The following is a 16,800-nucleotide window of genomic DNA, read 5'->3' on the forward strand; positions in this document are numbered from 1 at the left end:
TCCTCAGATCACATTAGACCTGTCTTGTCACCTGATTCTACATGGGAAAGAAGCCTGTGTCTTGAACCATCTGCATATCTTTTGGAGACACAGGCATATTAAATGTTAAGGCAGTTGTCAGACTCTGTCTGTGCATACCTATCTCCAGGGCTTAAGTATAGCCTGGCTGAAGTGGAGGAGGAGGCTGTATAGCAGCCGTTCCCAATCTGGGGTAAATGTACCACCAGTGGCATGCAGACAACCTGTCAGTGGTATTTAACAGATTTATTATAATTACTTTATATGACCAATTTGCTGGTGGGACTTAAGGTTGAACTGAAAAAATTGCTGGTGGTGCTTAAGGCTGTATCGTTTTAAATTGGTGGTGCACCATCTGTCAGAGTTTGGGAACCGCTCCTGTATAGAGCAGTTCCCGAGCTGCTGACGCAAACCCAGATCCAATTAGCTTAAAATTTTGATTTGCGCAGTCTGTAGCCTTACTAGCTATGTTTCCTGTCCTGGCTATAAGCAAATGTACAGACCCTGTTTCTCATTTCCCAAGAAGAGACTTTCTTTGTGCCTTTAGTGTCAGGTTTGTTATTTTAAGCTTGTGTTTATTTTTGTGCAGGGCTCCAAGGTCTTTGCATGATAGGGAGAGGGTTGTTGTGTTGTTTCTTCCATGTATGGCCCCATCCTGAGACTGGCAGAATTCAGAGGGATGGGGTTCATGCATACAGATCTGGTGGCAGGGCCAGGGCCTAGCACAGGATAATCCATACAAGCCCTTCACACCTCCACCTACATTTGGGATATAAATCAATCTACCAGCCTCTGCTCAACCTCTCCCTGGCGTGATCCTTCCTTGGACAGCAATGAGCTGATTAAAGCTCAGGGGAAAACTCCCTGAGTGTCAGAACTATAGGACAATGGGCTGAGCTGCCCAGGGAACCTGTGGTATCTCTTTTGTTGGAGGTTTTCAAGAAGTGACTGTATCGGCATCTGCCTGAGATGGTTTAGGAGCAACCAATCCTGCACTGTTCCAGGGCTGGACCCTGACCCTTCCAATTCTATCCTTCAGGTGCACTGGGGAAATGCTCTGTGTATAAACAATCAAACAAGTCTATATCTACCAATCCTAGAGCTGTCATCAGAGTCAAAGTACATCTGGGCAGGATGCAGGCTCCACTCTGAGGCTCTTTCTCTTAGGTGTCAGCAGTCTGGAGGTGGGATGCCGAGGCCCACGGCCCCGCTCCAGTGGGGTACATGCGACAGGCTGCCGGTATGCCCTCTGCCCATGGTGGCCTCAGGGACCCTTCCCGGGGGATGGGGATAGGAACCCCTCTCAAGGAAGAGAAGGAGGAGGATGACAAGGAGGGACAAGACAAAGGGATGGACCCTCTGTTAATTCCAAGTTTCTGCTTTTGTATTCTCCTTCCCCCTTGATGACTCCTGATGATGACTCTCCATCTGTGGCTATCTCTGGTTAGATGTCTCTTTGTGGTCACACGTCCATGTAGCCTTCCAGGCCTTCTCCTAATTTGGTCTGTTCCCTGAAAACCGGGACTTGAGCCCCCCTGCTCTCTGAGGCTTTATTGCTGGTGTCACTTATCTTGTGTTATGGGACAGTATGGTACATACTTCTTTGGTTCCCAGGCTGTGTGTCCTTGTTGTGTTAGACAACCTGTCTACCTTGAAGGCTGTGATCTTGTGTTAAGGCATGTCCCGCTTCATTCTCAGGCTTTGTCCATCTGTTGGCCTTGTTGTGCTTGTGTCTGCTTTCAGGGCCATGAGAAGCTGTGTGTGTCTCCCAAGCTATTTAGAAATCCATTTAACCCCTGCTGTCCATCTTGACCCCTTACAATGCACATCTTTGTACATATAAGCCAATTCCCAAACAGCAGGCCTTTTAAATATCGTTTCTAAGTCAACAGCTTTCAGGAGCAGCGTCTGGGTTTTCCATTATGGGACTATTGCTGCAGTGACTACATTGGATCATCGAATATGTTTTGCTTTTAGAGAATTTTTGGTGGTGTTTTCAGCATTCATATCTTCACCTCTAAAGAGAATGTTAAGATTGAAAGAAGAAGGGCCAAAAGGGAGAAAGAAACCAGAATAAAACCGATGGAGGTCCTTAAATGCTAAAAGGACTTATAAAGGATGAAATGAAACCACAGGTAGATGAGGAAAGGAGCCACTGATACCTTGAGCAAGTCATAAGAGCACCGCAGGCACCGTTATTCCTAAGGGATCCTGTGCTTTGTGATCCCCACCTGATGCCATGCTGACTGTTTCCCTAGGACTCTGATGATAAATTAGCAGCAATGTCTAGGCCCTAGGTTGAGACTCTGGTTTTGTTCTTCCCCGGGGTCCTTCTACTGAGCAAATCTCCACTCTGACAAGGGATGGTGCAAATCCAACAAAGTCAGAGTTCTTATGAAGCTACTGTTGATGTGAAACCCTTAATCGGGTCCAGAAGCCACAGGTGTCTCCAGCTGGAGCCAGATTGCTGCTTATCGGGCTGATTATCAAAGTGCTCACAGCTTCCTCTGATTTTAGATTCATAGAGTCTGAAAGGACCTCAGTGGCCCATCTAGTCTGACCCCCTGCTCCTGGCAGGCAAGAAAAGGGTCACCAACCCTGGGGTCATGTAATCCTGGCCAGGTGCCTGTCCAGTCTCCTGAAGACCCCCAAGGATGGGGCGAGCACCACCCCCCTTGGGAGCCCATTCCAGATTCTGGCAACCCTGACTGTGAAGAACTTTCTCTTAATGTCCAGCCTAAACCTTCTCTCTAGGAGCTTATGGCCATTGTTCCTTGTCCTTCCAGGGGGTGCCCTGGTGACCAGATCATCGCCTACTTCGTGTTGCTCTCCCCTTATGAATTTGTACGTGCCACAAGGTCCCCTCTCAGCCTTCTCTTGGAGAGGCTGAAGAGGTTAAGGTCCCTTAGCCTTTCCTCGTAGGGCCTTCCCTGCAGGCCTCTAATCAGGGGCTCTTCTTTGGACCCTCTCCAGGTTGTCCACATCCCGCTTGAACTGCGGCATCCAGAACTGGACACAGTACTCCAGCTGCGGTCTGACCAGTGCTGCATAGAGGGGGAGAATCACTTCCCTGGACCTGTTTGTGAAGCAACTACGGATGCACAACAAGGTGCAATGGGCTCTGCCAACTGCTTCATCACACTGACGATTCATGTTCATCCTGGAGTCAACAGGGACTCCAAGATCTTTTTCTGCCTCAGTGGAGCTGAGAAGGTCGGCCCCAGCCTGTAGGAATGATGGCAATTCTTCCTCCCTAGATGCAGCACCTGGCACTTGTCCTTATTGAATTGCATCCTGTTGGTCTCTGCCCACTTCCCCAGCCTGTCTAGATCGGCCTGGATCTGGTTCCTCCTCTCCAGGGTGTTAACTGCACCCCATAATTTTGTGTTGTCCATGAATTTGGACAGGGTGCTTCCCACCCCCTCATCCAGATCACTGATGAAGGTGTTGAGCAGCACCGGCCCCAGAACTGAGCCCTCAGGGACTCCACTGCCCACATCTTTCCAGGCTGACACCAACCATCCACTACCACCCTCTGAGTGCGACCCTTGAGCCAGTTTGCTACCCAGTCTACCGTATAATCATCCAAGGCATATCCCCTCAGTTTATTTATAAGGATGGTATGGGATACCTTGTCAAAGGTCTTCTTGAAGTCCAGATAGATAACATCCACCTCAACTCCTGTATCTAATCAATAGGTGACCTTGTCATAAAAGGAAACTAGGTTAGTCAGGCAGGACCTGCCTGCTAAAAACCCATGTTGGTTACCCCTCCACATCACATTAGCCAGCAGGGTCCCACATATGTGCTCTTTGATAATTTTTTCTAGGATTTTCCCAGGGATAGAGGTAAGGCTGACTGGTCTATAGTTCTCCGGGTCTTCTTTCCTCCCCTTCTTAAAGATTGGGATGACATTAGCTCTCTTTCACTTGGTGCTCATTAGTGTTCATTTACTGGCAAAGTTGGTTGGGACCTGTGCATATGCTTCTCTTGTGTGTCCTTTCTGGGAATGCTGTCAGGAACAAGCATTGGTGCAAGCTGTTTGTTCCAAGGAGTTTACTCAAAGTGGCAGTCATGCAGTATTCATGGGAACATGATTTTAAGGGTGCCCCTGAGGAATACCTTTGCACAGCTTATGCCTTTAGCAAAACCAGCTGGGGTTCTGATTTGTGAATCTGTAGAGCTAGGCTGGCAATGAACAGCCATGCCCATAATGTGATCCTCTTTCAGAGCATTTACATGGACAGCCCCACTGGTTTTAATTGGACCAGGCACACAAGTGGAGTGGTCACCACCAGCAGCACTGTGCCATCAGACCTTAGGGAGTGTATTGTGTTTGTCAAGTAACAGTGAACAAATCTGGTGCCACTGGAAAGTTGGGCTAGATTCAGGGCAGATTTTCCTAAGAGTGAAATAACCCAGATTATTTGTAATTCCTGAGCTAGTTTGTCTTGGAGGATGCCAGTGGGAATCCTTTAAAGGAGGACTTTTTTTTCCCCCCATACATAACTGTGCCTTAGCCAGTCAATATTTCCCCCAAAGCATTTTAATTGCATCTCCACATTTATCTTGGCTAAAGTGACATCTTGGATTAGGCAAGCACAAGGGCCTCCTATCAGTGTAAAATGGTAGTAGACAATATGTTGCATACTCTTCTAGTGCCTGGTCTGCATAGAGTATAACAGCCTACTGTTGCTGTCAGATAAAGTCACTACTCCTTTCCGCTCAAAGTATAAACAGCGCTTTGAGCTTCATGGCCTGGATCCAAACCCTAGTGATGCCTAATTGTGAAGTTGATACATCAACCTTGCCTCTGACCTGTGTTGTCAGCTTGTTACCATGAGAGATTTTTCTTAAAGAATTTTTTTAAAACCTTCAAACATGCCAGGTTTTAGCCAAACAGCCTCTAGCTTGTCCATTGTAGCCGCTGAACAACCGTCTGAAACAGGTGAATTTGAATGGATCATGTTTATTTTATCGATTGTCAATTGGGGAATCACTTTTGTCCTCAGGAATGATGAACTAGAAGGAAGAAAACAGAATGAAGGCTCAAAATGAACTCACCAGAGTGTCAAACCCCATTTATTTGTGATGTCTGTGATACAGAATGGGGACTGTTCTTTGCACATAAATGAGACAAACATACTTTCATTATTAAATTTCAGAAAAAAGGTTTCTTTATATAAATTAAAGTTTTTTGATGCAAACAAACAAGGTAGCATTGGTCTGTTTCTAAGCAGTCAAGTGTATGAGGGCTGGGCTGAGGTGGGAGTCAGTTAGTACATCTGTAGGTGAATTGGTGGAAATCAGGAGTGAACATATCACTGAAAGGCAATGTGCCTTGGAAGTCCTGTCAAGAAAGCAGAAGGAATTATCATGGGAAAGGACTCAAGAGGGTAATTGGCTTCTCCCTATTCTACAGCCAGGGTCAGCTATCCTGCTCAAGGTGGCTCCTCTGCATTCGTACCAGTGTCACTAGGGATTTGGCAAAAGCCTTTGTGGTCTGACGTCTGCAGCAGGATGAAACGCACACAGCAGATGTGGAGGAGGGAAGCGAAGTGCTGGTAGGGTCTCTGTTTTGTCTTGATGTGCTAGTTGCTCTTGTAAGTTGTCCCGTTCTCTTACTATAAGCAGCCCTAAGCCTTCGCTGCGATAGACGGTGTATAAGTCACATAAGTAAAGCATTGGGGGTGTTGTGTGAATGAGCCAAGTATCCACCAGACATCATGCCAAGGTAGCTTTAGTCTATTGTGGGTGGGAGAAGGAGGGATAGATGTTATGTTAGGGATCTTTACAAAGCAATTCTCCCTCTGCATCCCTGCACCCCACCCCCTCAACATATACACAGTCTGACTCTTGCTCTCTCTTACCATAGCAAGCACTTAGCACCCCAATCCACTCAAGGATCCAATTCTGTCCAGTTTGACCCCAAAGCAGCCCCTGGAGAGACCTTTTTTGCTTCTGCCTTTGTGTGTCCTGGATGAACCCAGGAAGTCACTGAAGAGTCTCTGGACAGCGGCATCACTGAGGAGGGCCCCCTCCGACGGGTCCCTGGATTTCCGGGCCCACTGGAGCTCAGGGGCTGTTTGGTCAAAGGTGCCTATGGGAATCGCGTCCTCTTGCTCATGGTCCATTTCCTCTGAAGTCAGGGGATGCTCCACATCCTCATCTAGCAATCTGGACAGGCTCTGAAAGATGGAAAAGAAGTGGGGGAGGGGAGCAGGAGGGAGGTGGGGTTCAGGGACTCCTGTTTATTTTCATCTAGACCTTGGTCTGTGCTCACTTTAAACACACCTATTTTAATGGAAAAAATGTTTAGAAACGATCCTGGAAAGCAATGACCGTGATTTCATTTCTTTCCAGTCCTCCTAGTACCTTACCTGGGGTGCTGTCCCTAGGACCATGAGCTATTGCAATGAGCTCCTGTTAGTCCTAATTTGACAAGGAAACCAAAGCCTGGAAAGTTGACAAAGGAAATGAGGGCTGAGTCTCTGGTGGATGTGGGAGCCTGGTGTCTGGGATGGCTTGGGGGAACAGGGTGGAAGTGGCCAGGGTAAGCATGCTTTGGAAGGATGGGGAAATAGGCAGAGGAGATGATCAGAGAAGCAGAGAAAGGGTTGAGAGCTGAGGGTGGTGCTGGGTCACATGTTTCTTTTGGGGGCTGGAGGGCTGCAGGACAGACAGAAGTAGTGGGATGCGGGCAGAATAATTCAAGCACTGAATCATGGCTGGTCCAAGTACCCTGCTTTATTGTGTCATATTCCTGCACACATACAATGTGTTTGGCTTTCCTGGCTCTCAGGCAAGGGGCTGAATCCCCTGTGACACTCCTGAAAAGGTGAGAGGAGAGTCCCCTCCTTGTCAAACCCGTGCAAGCAGACCCCAGCCCTTCCGCTCTCAGGTGAACCTGCAGAGTCAAGGGCTGAGACTGCTGATGCCTGGGTAAGGCTGTCAGGGGAGTCCTCCTGTGCTCTGGGAAAGAAACTGAAGCTGCTGCTTCCCCAGAGTTTTATGGCTTCACTCAATTCCAGACTGGCCCTAAATCTCCTCCAGCACCTTTGAAGGGAAAAACACTTGCCATTACATCAGTACAGAGCAAATTCAGGCAATGAACAGCTTTTGTCCCATTCAACAGCCCTTGTCTGCCAGCCTTGTGATCCTGAGTATCACAATCAGTGGAGCATCTTCTGGTCCCTGAGATGGGTAAGAAGAGTCCTAGCTGATCTTAAGCTTTAGAGCAAGTGCTCCCAACTTCTAAGGAAGGAGAAGCTCCCGGTTGTCACTTGGAGCAGCCAGTCTCTTACCTGCAAGCTGGAAATGGGCTTGGCCCTCGCCTGGTCCTGGCTGAGGAGCAGAAGCAGCAGACATCCACAGCAGAGAATGAGTTTGAGTTTCATCCTTGTACCACGGCGTCTCTGATTCCTCCTCCGCTTGGTTCTCTCCAGTGGCAACGTTGCTCCGTATCTCTGGTTACCAGCCTTTTTATCTTTCCCCCTCACCCCCCACCCCCCAGACCCCTCCCAAGCCCACCTTTGAGCTCCTGCCAGAGCAAGGATTGGTTTAAGAGGTTCTGACCTGTTCTCATTAGCCCAAAGGGAGGAGGGAACTAACCATTCTCCTTCGGCTGGGGCTGCACTCTGGCAGCACAGCATCGCCCTGTGGCTGTGGATCTGAGGTCCCTGCTGCCTGCTTTCCTGATGCTACCTGTGTGTGTCAGTTGATTTAGCTAGGTGGTGCCTGAGTTCATTGATAAACCTTGGGCTGGCTTTTTCATTGCTTTGCAGAAACAAAACCCTGAGAACCAGGGGATGAGATGGGTGGTGCGGTGTACTCGCAGGCCCCCTCCACATAGAGCTGCTTGGCTTTTGCACAGCAGCAAATGCAGAGAGGTTTGGGGTCTTCTACAATGATTATTAATTAAAATCATATTAGTATAAATAAATAAATATGAATTATTCTCAGAGAGGAGACAGGCTGGGATTTGGAGAGTGCCAAGGAATTCCGAGTCCTACAAGTATGACCAGTTGTCCCAGCAAGTTGCACTGGTTGGAATTCATGGTCTTGCTGGCTTGGGTGGGAAGGGGGTGCTGGAATCTGCTTAGGGGAGAGAATTCCCAACTGGTTTCAGTGTTACAAAGGGAGGAAGATTCCCTGTCTGGCAACAGCTGAGCCCCTTTCCACTATGGGCTCCCTTCTAACTTTGCCTTTTCCCCCAGGAGAATTTCCCATGCATCAGGAAGGTGCCAGCTCCTAGTGCTACTTCCATGCCCATGACTTCAGGGGATGTCTGAGCACTGTGTTCTGGGGGTGGATTTGGCAGGGGGCTCCTCTTTCTAAGGGACCACACTGCAATCCCCTGCAGGCACTACCCCATGCTGGAGGGAAGCCTGGGATCATCTCTTGCCCCCTCTTGCTTGTTCTCCAAGGATCTCTTTCCTTCTTCCTGCATCCTTCCCCGGGGCAAAAGGGCAGCACAGGGGTTAGAGGCAGACTGGGTTGATTGCAGGGAGGGCCCCATGGCTGGGGCTTTGCTGCAGTAGGGGATTCTGCATGATGTGGTTTCTGGGGTGGGGAGGCAGCTCTGATCCCTGTTGAGTAGGTGCAGCCTATATTCCTTCCCCCGGCCTGTATGGAGCCTTCATTCTAGATAGAAACAGATGCTTCCACCCCATCTTGTGCCCCAGTCCCTCTGCCCTGTCAGTGAAGCAATTCACAGAAGGGAGATTGGGAGGAGCTTCCCATTCTAGAGCTGTGCAAGACCAGCTGCAGTTTGCCCATAGGTGCTGGGTTTAATCCCACAGATCATGTCCCTGGGAAGCTGTACTGATTTTTCCAGTCTCCCATGGACAGACCCATGCAGTATGTGGGTGTCAGTTGTGTGTCTCTGCATCACGTGCCAGTGGGAGCCTGACTGCACAGGGCCATGGGTCCTCCAAACTGATGGTAGGGGCATCCTGAGGTCCTGGGGTGTCCATGTATATTTAGGTACTCCACATTATGCTCCAGCCCCTGTTTTATGGCACATCTCATGCCATGGTTCTCCCCACCCCAGCCAGTCTCAAACACCACATCTATTCCTCTCCTGGTGCCCTTGGGAGCAGGAGCCTCAGGTGCATCCATGTTTCTAGGTTAGCTGTTGTCTCCACTTCAACACCATATGACTTCATCCCAAGAGGAACTTAAAAGATCATCTGTCACATGAGGCTACTTTTGGTGCATCCCCTAATTGGGAGCCTTTCTGTGAAATGAGCTCGTTTCTTCATTTGCATGAATTTCTTCTATCTGATCTCAGTCGGGGATCTCTTGTATTTCAGACCTACTTCTCCTTCAGTTATGGGGTGGGGGAAAGTGCCTTAAGCCTTCTTTTGTTTGGCTATACGATTGATTCTTATAATTGGACTTCAGGGATCTACTGTCCTTTCTAGATCAACAGGTCCATCATTTACAACCTTGAGGCCCTGATCTCCAAAGAAATCATGTGTTTCCTTGCTTGTCTGCAGCTGCTGTCAGCCAGGATTCACTGAAATGCTTGTGGGAACAGGAGAAACTGAACCTGTTTCTGCCCATCTTCAAAACTATTATTGCATCCTGAACATAGGCAAACAGGCATGGAGCCTGTACCCAACGGGTGAAGACTTGAATTAGACTTATTACAGCTGGAGTCCCCCCAGGCTGTCAGGAAGACCTGGCCAGTATCATAGAATCATAAAAATTAAGGGCTGGAAGGGACCTCAAAAAATCGAGTCCAGCCCCTCTGCTCTGGGCAGGAATACTGCTGAGATCAAATGATCCCAGCCAGGTGCCTGTCCAGTGTCCTCTTGAAGACCCCCAAGGATGGGGCGAGCACCACCTCCTTGGGAAGTCTATTCCAGATTCTGGTCACCCTTATGGTAAAGAAGTTCTTCCTTAAATCCAACCTGAAACTATCATCTAACAGTTTACGGCCATTGCTCCTTGCCCTCCCCTGGGGTGCCCTAGTGAACAGGTTTTTTTCTCTCAGATATTCACCCCTTACATACTTATGGATGACCACCAAGTCCCCCCTCAGATGTTATGGTGAAGAGGGTAGCAAGACAGGTGGCCATGTGCTTGGGGCAGTCCCAGTTCCTGGAGAGGTTCCAACTTGCTTTGAAATCAAAAAGTATTTGCTTTGAATGGTTGCTTTTTCTCCTACCATGCAATTGCTTCCCTGCTCTTGAGGCCTGACATTTTGGGCCCCTGGCAAACAATGGGAATTTCCCTAAAAGGAGAATAATGAATCTTCCTCTTGCACACACAAGAATTCCCCACATGCTGTGCAGGAAGTTGGAAGCCATTGCGCTAAAGTGTTATGGAGAAAATAGAAATAAGGAGCCATCTGGCTCTCCTGGTTGTCATTTTGACAAGGCTGAAGTTTTCATTGGCGCTGGGGATGTAAAAGCAATTTGTACATCTGTGTTCAGCATTTTCACCAGTTATTCATCTGAAAATCAACTTAAAGCACTAGGATTACCCATATCCCTGGCAATATGTGTTCGAAAGAGATGGGGATTTGAGTGTCTTTTCATGACAGGAGAAGAGGAGGCTATTGTTAGATTGCCAAGCAGTTTTGGCAATGCAGCTGCATCACATTGGAGCCCCATTGAGAAGGGAGATCATCTGGTATCAAGTGGAGTCCCCCAGGGGTCAGTCCTGCGGCTGGTTTTATTCAATATATTCATTAACCATCTGGAAGATGGGATGGAGTGCACCCTCAGCAGGTTCACAGATGACACCAAGCTGAGGGGAGTAGTAGACACACTGGAGGGTAGGGCTAGGATTCAGAGTGACCTAGACATATTGGAGGACTAGTCCAAAAGAAATCTCATGAGGTTCAACAAGGACAAGTGCAAAATCCTGCACTTAAGACAGAACAATCCTATGCATATGTTCAGGCTGGGGAGCAACTGGCTAAGCAGCAGCTCTGCAAAAAAGGACCTAGGGATTACAGTGGACAATAAGCTGAATATGAGCCAGCAGTGTGTCCTTGTTGCCAAGAAGGCTAACGGTTTATTGAGCTGCATAAGTAGGAGCATTGCCAGCAGATTGAGGGAAGTAATTATTCCCCTCTGTCCTGCACTGGTGAGGCCATACCTGGAACACTGTGTCCAGTTTTGGGCCCCCCACTGCAGAAAGGATGTGAACAAGTTGGAGAGAGTCCAGTGGAGGGCAACAAAAATGGTTTGGGGGCTGGGGCTCATGATTTATGAGGAGAGGCTGAGGGAACTGGACTTATTTAGTCTGCAGAAGAGAAGGTTGAGGGGGGGATTTGATAGCAGCCTTTAACTCCCTGAAGGGTGGTTCCAAAAAGGATGGAGCTGAACAGCAGTGGCAGATGACAGAACAAGGAGCAATGGTCTCAAGTTGCAGCAAGGGAGAGTTAAGTTGGATATTAGGAGAAACCTCACTAGGGGGGTGGTGAAGCACTGGAACAGGTTACCTAGAGGGGTGGTGGAGTCTCCATCTTTGGAGGTTTTTAAGGCCCGGCTACACAAAGCCTTGGCTGGAGCAATCTGGTTGGGGCTGGTTCTGCTTTGAGCAAGGGGTTGGACTAGATGCGACCTCCTGAGGTCCCTTCAACCCTCACTTTCTATGATTCTGTGAACTTTATAGCTGCAGTATTAGCACTGGCCAGTGCTGGCAGCACACGTGTTATCCCCGCCAGGGGCTTTGGCCTGAGCACCCTTGAATAACTAGATAGATGTAATTAACTGGGTGTTGCTTCCCCTGCCTATATCCTTATCTGGGCTTGCCAGGGGCTGTGAGAGAGTTCAGTTTCTGTGTATGCTGGGTGTGGATCATGTTTTGTCCCTTTGACGCTATAATGAGTCCCAACAATCAGAATATCTAGCTCTTGTCTAAATGCTGGGGACTTTCCTGGGGTCTCTGGTCATGCTCCACACCGAGATCATGCCCTGTTTGTCATCCCCCTCACTTACACATTCAAGTGCACTGCTCTGTTTGCTGTCCACCTGCTGCTAGCACCAGGTGCATGCCAGAGCAGGGCTTGGGTTGGGATCTGGCAGACAGAAGGATTCAAGTGAATCTCTCTCCCCTTCCACTTGCTTGCTGCTCTCCCTGCCCCTGCCTGCAGGCCCCATCAGCTTATCAGTCACTCCTGTTTGAACCTCTTCACCCTGACCTCAGACTTCAGTCCAGTGTCCAGTCCCAGGAAAAGCATGATTTGAAAAGGTGTTGGGGCAGCAGCAGCAGGGCCTAGGCTGCAGCAAGCTTTTGGACCAGGCTAAGAGCAAGGGGCAATGTGACCCAAGAGGGGCTTCATGGAGTTTTCTGTCAGCTCTTCCCAGGGGATGGGGCAGCTTCTAGTTGAAAGAGGTTCAGGGATGAGGCAATATGAGGGAGAAGCTGTTTGTGTTGTGGCTTGAGAGTCCAGGGTGGGTATAACCCTGGGGGGTAGGGGTGGACTGAGCTCTTTACTGTCTTTGAAGGGTCCTGTGGGCAGAAGTACTAGCCCCTTTGCCACTGGACTTTCCTTCCTTTCCCAGGACTGCTACCGGAGAGGTCTGACCAGCTCTTGTTCTCACTGGTGTCCTCAGAAAGGACATACTTTGCCACTGAAAGAAAACTGGCCTCATTGTCATTGCATTTGGACAGTGCTGGGCTGGGCAAGTGCTCTTAGTGAGAGGGGTCACAGACAGAAGCAGGATAGCAAGTGCTCTTAGAGTGGCCCAAGGCTTTCAGTGCCAGCATAATATCACCACCATTTCTATGGTGGTTCTAGGTTAAAGGGAGAGAGAAACCGGTCAGGAACATACTTGAACTGGACTGTTAGTCTGTGGCACTGGAGCTGTCACCCCAAATCTGATAAGAGGCAAGCATTGCCCTCCCTCTCGGAGGATCTTTTTACTCCTCCCTGCGTAATAAGGTGACAGCTGAAGCTCTCTGTGTCTGTGGGTATCTTGGGACACTAACATCCTCTTCTCTCCCCCTTGCCAGCCTGTTGCTCAGCATCACTCTGAGCATGTGAACAGCTGCTACAGAAGTAGCTTCCTAATGGGTCCTTCTAGCCTTAAGATCTGTGATCATCTGATCTCTCCTTCTTGGCACAGGCCACAGGCTTCACCTTCCATCTCGCTTACTGATTTGTGATGGAGAGAGAACCAGCCTCCATCAAACACTCTCCGTGATAGCGGTCATTACCTCTGAGTCATTTGTTCTGGTAACCAGAGACCCCCATTACACAGGTGCACCTTTCACTGTGAACTCTGCTGGCCTCACTTCCATGTTCTCCATTTGGTAGATTAAGCAAAACAGATTGTTGGTAGATAAGTAGCCCTGACTCCATTACATAGCCAGGTCCTGTTTTTCTACCAAATTAATCTAGGAGGATAGTATCAGCAGAGCTATTTGACTTTACAAGCTCCACTTTCTTATCCCTCCAGAGAAATAAGCATTTGACCCTTTTTTTTTTTCTCCCCCCTCACCCTCCAGCAGTGGGATTTGAACCTGTAACACTAGCATGCTAGCTGAGTACTTAAACCACAAGACCATCCTCACTTCCTGCTTAGCAGCATCTGAAGTGACTGCTTTATGTGGCTCATGCATTCAGCAAAGGGGCTGTAGTTAGTGGGGGGGCTATCAGTAGAGGGGAAAAATTCTGGTGAGGCTTCTGCAGTCCCATCTCCCTTGCAAAGAGCTGATAATCCCAGCAGGTTTCTCCACAGGGGATGCATCTACACCAGATGAATTAGCTCCCCAGTAAACATTGTGTCTACACTTGCAGCCCTATTAGGCTGGAGTAAACTAATTAACTCCACAACAGGACAGTATTTGTAAATACAAGTACTATTCTGCTGTGGATTTTTTTTACTCCACAGCGCCGCATGTGTAGGTGCTGCCCCAGCTAACTGGGGCATGAGGGTGCTTTGGTGCAGGGGCTGCCTGCTGGCTAGCCCCACACTGGAGCACCCACGTGCCCCAGCCAGCCCCTCTGCAGCACTCTGAGTTGAGTTGGAGCACCCCAGGATGGCAGGCTAACCTTGGGGTCCCCTGCCAGCCCGGGCTGCTCTGACCTGGTTCAACATGCTGTGGTCCCAGCACACCTGGGAAAATAAACTCTGGAGCAATAAGGTCCACAATTTATTGCCTTACATGAATTGCACATGTAGACGTGCCCAGGGAGCTTAAGGCAGTGTGGCTTCTTGATCAGCACAAATTTGGTGCTACCTGTGTCCACCCTCCTGATGCTATCCTGCTTCCTCTGTGCATAAATGACAGACTCTTGTCCAGCTCATGTGCTCCTTGCCTGCTCATGGCCCTTTAGATATTTGAAATGTCTTTACCTTTGCATGTCTAAAGTGATGAGACTGGATCCACATGAGGGACCCCTGAATACATCAGGCCTAACGTAAGCTGCAAATTGTGATCCTTGTAAAGTCCAGCTTCTAGCCCAGGACAGCCAGAGGAGAAATGAGCCTCTGGTACTAAACTCAGACCCCAGGCTGGTTAGTTCATTCTCACACTGCCCTACACTTACAAGTGGAGAAGCATGACACAGTGAGTTAAATCAAGGAGCTCTGGGATTGCAAGCAAAGCTGGGGTGAAACAGGGATTGTGGCTCACAGAATGTCTTTGGGGTTTGGGAATTTGATTCCAGTCTGAGTTGGACTGAAACCACTCTTTTTAACTGATTGGAAACCAGGAATTCAGGTAAGATGTTAGTTTTGAAAGCACAAAGAGTGGTAGGACGCGAGTTGCTTTGAACAATGAGCTGGCGTTTTCAGACACAACTTTGCTTTGCTGGAGAAATTCCACCAGCTCCTTGGGATCTCCCATGCCAGGTCTGCCAGGGGCTGGTTGTGTGACGCTGCACCAGACATAGGTACAGCACATATTTTTCTGCTTATCCACCCATAAAACAGGGACCAGGGCCCTCACCAGCTTTCAGCGGCATCCTGAGGCTTTGTCTTTGTGTGTGTGAAGTTCTGGGAGATCTTTGCTGATGACAGACAACATGCCAAATGTCCCCTGCAGTGGTTCTGCCCCTGCTTCAGAGCTGGCTGTGAGGGGGACTAAGTCCCAAGGCTGGAGGTGAGTGAGCTGCTTAGCTGGACACCAGTTAATCCATTCTGGTCCTGCTTGAGCAGTGATGCAGGACTCCATTATCCGCCTCTCTCTGGGTTTATTGACCCACAGAGCCTCCTCCATCCTCACTGGCATTTCCTGGCTCCAAGGGCAGTGACGTGGGTGCAGTGCTTTCGTCAAAGCAGGCTCACCGGGTCCCCGATAGACGCTGGCACCAGAGGCCCCTCATTATTAGACATTAGCATTTGCCTGGGTACCTGAACCTGCTCCTGCAGAGCTGTGCCAGGGTTCAGTGCACAGCGTCAGGAGCCTGCGCGCAACTGGTAATTACCCAGTGGCAGGTGCTTACCTCGCTCCCTGTCACTCTGCTGCCTTCCCTCTTGATGCATCCTGACAGCCGGGCGGTCAGGGAGGGGAGCCTGCAGTGCCAGCTCTCTCCAGCCCTAAGGGAGAGCCAGGAGCCCACTTGGCTCCCAGACACTGGGGTAAATCTGGAGCATCTCCACTGGGTTTACAGCAGGTTCTCTGAGAGCAGAATTTGGCCCGTGTCCCAGATGTCATGAATAGTCTGGTGCTGTCATTTCCCATCGTTCCAGGCTGGAGCCATCCTATTGTTAATGCTTTCCCCCTGGGATGGGCAGTAGGGGGGCTGTTGTGTGGGGGAGCAGGACATGAAGGCATGTTTAGGTGGCAGAGGCAGGCAGCCCTGTCCCTTCAGAAGCCCATCAAGTCTCTGCAATGAAGCCGTGAAGGGATTCCAGCTATCTCCAGGTGATCTGGTGACTACCTGGCAAGCCAAGACTGGATTGTTAGTTATTTCCCATTGGGGGAAATTCTCCTTCATTGAAAAGGACATGGATGGGGAGAAGTGGGGGCTGGGTGTATCACCCTCCAGGGTTCACCTTGGAAGACTCCTGCACTGAAAGGCCGTTTCTGTGAAAGTGCAGGACAGGAGCCCAGCACTTTTCTTGGGGGCTGCCTGGGAACTGCCTCCTGTTCTGCCCAGTTTAACTGCCCTCACTGATGTGCCTCTTTTCACGCACCTTCCTTTGGTACTCAGCAGTGCGGCCCCATCTCCTGCCTGGGGTGGAGGAAGACGGCAGCCTGGCATTTAGTAGCAGGCTGGAGGTGGTTCTGGAGCATTGGGTTTTGATGGCAAAGGTCCCGGATTAGGTTTGTCAGATGCATTCATCACATTCTGCTGACGCTAATGAGGCCCAGCGGGGAGACGGTTTTAAGCTGTTCCATCGTCTTCCCCTGGAGACTGCTGGGCTTGAGTCAAACGGCTGTCACACGACAGGCTGTGACTCTCTGCTCGGGCTGGGAGAGAACAGGGCCAGGGTCAGCTCTTGGCCACCCCAGCGCGAATGCAGGGAGACTGAACTGAAGTTGGTGCTCCAGAGCCCTTGGTTTCCATGTGAGATCAGGCCACCTCCCCTGCTCATCGAGCCTGCTATGGGGGCCCGTTTGGTGTGGCCATGGGAAAGGGCACAGGGCTTGTGTGTGCTGCCCTGGGTGGGAGCAGCAAGGGAGAGGTTTTGCAAACACTGCTTTACCCAAGCCCCGTCTCTGCATTCGCCCCCCCTGCCTCCATCCTGAGCGAAGCGCGTGGTGACCTCTGCTGGCAAGCAGAGAATCCATCCCGGACCACGGAGTGAATAAACACGGCGCTAGAGCAAAACAAATGCCAAGCACTGCTGATAAAATGGGCTGTCACAT

At 49.7% G+C, this 16,800-nt stretch overlaps 1 non-coding gene across 1 annotated transcript; it reads right to left on the reverse strand.

Moving 5' to 3' along the window:
* Nucleotides 1-13,310: 13,310 nt before the first annotated feature.
* Nucleotides 13,311-13,439, reverse strand: LOC132244705 (small Cajal body-specific RNA 15). Its single transcript, XR_009456442.1, has one exon. It is a non-coding gene; the product is annotated as a small Cajal body-specific RNA 15 (non-coding RNA).
* Between the last annotated feature and the right edge of the window lie 3,361 nt (nt 13,440-16,800).

The sequence above is a fragment of the Alligator mississippiensis genome, chromosome 13 (assembly GCF_030867095.1).
Source record: "Alligator mississippiensis isolate rAllMis1 chromosome 13, rAllMis1, whole genome shotgun sequence".
In the NCBI taxonomy this organism is placed as follows: Eukaryota; Metazoa; Chordata; order Crocodylia; family Alligatoridae; genus Alligator; species Alligator mississippiensis.